Source organism: Rhagoletis pomonella, unplaced genomic scaffold (assembly GCF_013731165.1).
Source record: "Rhagoletis pomonella isolate Grant_MI unplaced genomic scaffold, Rhpom_1.0 Rhpom_scaffold_00002, whole genome shotgun sequence".
Lineage (NCBI taxonomy): Eukaryota > Metazoa > Arthropoda > Insecta > Diptera > Tephritidae > Rhagoletis > Rhagoletis pomonella.
The window spans coordinates 46,862,973-46,865,750 of record NW_023458556.1 but is presented as its reverse complement, the minus strand read 5'-3'; the positions used below and the strand labels follow the sequence as shown (position 1 = coordinate 46,865,750).

Here is a 2,778-nt window from a genome sequence, read left to right as displayed (position 1 = left end):
AAATACATTAGAATTTACAAAAGGAATTTCACTACTTATTGCCTACTTTGCGTACTTTTCTAGTACCATTTTCGCAACAAGGGATTGCATTCTTGCACTTTCTCTGTCCTTCGTAAATGCAACCTCAGAGAACGTATAGTTTAGCCCAATTTTTAAATTCACTGCCACTGCCTTCATCGCAGCAAACTTCGCATGCTGAATTTGACCCATGATTAAATAATACAAGGTTAGATAATTATTGACAGCTGCGGTTTGACACTCCCTTACAAAAGGTTGCATTTACGAAGGACAGAGAAAGGGCAAGAATGCGATCCCTTATTTCGGAAATGGTAGTAGAAAAGTACGCAAAGTAGCCAATTAGTAGTGAAATTCCTTTCGTAAATTCTAATATATTTGCAGGAAATCTGGCATTTTAAACGAAATGTTGAACGTAATATTGATATATCTACGTGAATTACGTAATTTATATGCTATTTAGCCGTATAAAAACTGCAAAATGACTCAAAATTAAAATAAGACTACTATGAGATTGATGTAAACATCCAATGCTTATGTTTTCATCAGTTAAATATGCTTCATATGCATATACAAATAAACATATTGCACAAAAGCTTATACTTTTATTTAACACCAAAGCTACACTGTTTCGATGTAAATTTGCAAAGAAGCAACACGGTCCCACTGCTAAGGGAGCGGTGCGAGAGGGACAACTGTCAGTTTATCGAACCTTGTATTAGGTGCGTTCGTTTAAAATCTCCAACAGAAACCAACCAACTGCCAAATTCCGGCGAAATGTCATCTGTTCGCTCACAAGAGAGAAATATCCAAAATAGTACGCGAACAGAAAATTTGCAGAAACTTGCAAGTTAGACGAACAGCTGATATAATTTTTGTTTACATACAAAAGTGTAAAATTTAAAACGTACGAAAAGTCATCGCAAAGTGTTATACTGACACAGTTTATTGATTAAACAAATAACTACTTATTTCTTACAAGTTTAATTTGTCGCATTTTGTAATTTTTATCTTCCAAACCATCAAATTAAATTTTGTGATTTGCGTAAGTGCCAACCAGCTGTTTTTGATCAGCTGCTTCCCTGTTGGCAAATTGCTGTTGGCAAAAATTTTTCCAACAGAAACTAACAGCTTCCCCTCAAAATGAAATGTCACTTTGCTCTCTCAATTTCCCCTACTTTGCAAGTTTTTTGCGTACGCGAACGCAAAAACCTGTAAGTTTTGGTTAAACATGAACAATTAACAGCTACGCGAACGAACCTATTATTGAATCATGGGCAGTGACTGCCAATATTAGCAGTAACAGCTGATTTTAAAAACTGTCACTGCCACTGCCACTGCGCTATCAAGGCGCATCAATTACAGGTGATAGCGATAGAAGCTATGCTTCTTCTTATGAGCACGCTTGTGTCAAATTATCGTCCGTTTTGCTTTATTTACTTATCCACTTATACATACATATATACAAATTCTCCCGAAATCTTTAAGAGTGTCGGAAATCTGTTACGATTCTTTTAGAAATCTGTAAAGAAAAACATATGAAGCAGTTGACAAGAACTAGTAAAGAAATTTCTGTACCATTTCTTAAAGAAAATTCTTAAAAAATTGTGAAACCTTTCAGAATTCTATGAAATCCTGGTATGCAGGGTATACATATACATACGAATATGAATAGATAAAGAAGATGTTGATGACACAAGGAGTTCATACCAACGGTAAATGTTATTTTTGTACGATTGCTACAACCTGTAGTTGTTGAATCATGCTGCGCTATTGTATTTTGGGCTTTTAGCATCAAACAGTTATCACGGTGGCACAGAGAAGAAACCTAAGTTCTCCTTTGGATGTGAGAATCACAAGCACAACAAATTTGCCGGCAAGTAATTTGAATATTTCTGTGTGAACGGGGTGATCAAACACGAGCTTTGATTGAGATATTTATATGTAAACATACTTTTATCAATCATAACAAAAATATCGAGCTATCAAGGAGATACATTTCGATGAAAAAAATATTCGTCGATACTTTGTCTATCAGAAATTTTTAAATTTATGTTTTTCAAAATTTAGAAGAAATTATTTTGAATAAACTATTGGATCGTTTATATAAATCAAAAACTAGAACATCCGTTATGGCATGCAACGAAGGAAAAACATTTAAAAATAAAGCTCCCGAATGCGAGAAACTAGACTGCTGGTGTTTTCCAGAGCCATATATCGAGCGGAAAGTTAAGGTACGAAATAAGAAGCATTGTTGGCTGTACCCTGAGCGTGAGACGAAAGAACTGGTAAAGTTAATACCGAATTTTGAGCACTGCAAAACTTTGTATACGAAGTGCGATTATAGACTTGAAAATTATGTTTCGAAACAATTGCTATTAATTGAGGACCTAATTCACAAGCACAAAAATAAATTAGATAACGAAATAGTCTTTCAGCGCAGCCTCATAGAACAAATGTGGAAGCTATCGCAAAGATTTTTGCTATTAACTCAGTAAGTTCTCCAATTGCTAGTTTTTTCAACTACTTACAAGCATGTTTTTATCATGCTTACAAGTCTGTTCTGCGCTGGTAATAAAAATTTTGTAACCGGTAAATAAAGTTCCTCTCAAATTTTAAACCTCTTCGCATTTTGTGTACTCTTGTAATCGGTAAATTTTGTTACCATCTCATAAGCTGGTAACAAAGTATTGCCCCGTGAAATATGCAATGCCGTAATTTCCACAATTCTTCATAGCTGAATTGCTGAATATTTTAACTGGA

At 34.6% G+C, this 2,778-nt stretch overlaps 1 protein-coding gene across 1 annotated transcript in view; it reads left to right on the top strand.

The window, feature by feature from the left end:
- Positions 1–2,778, top strand: part of LOC118733716 (E3 ubiquitin-protein ligase ZNRF1) — a gene marked incomplete at its 5' end in the record, with an annotated part of 61,547 nt that overhangs the window by 28,888 nt on the left and 29,881 nt on the right.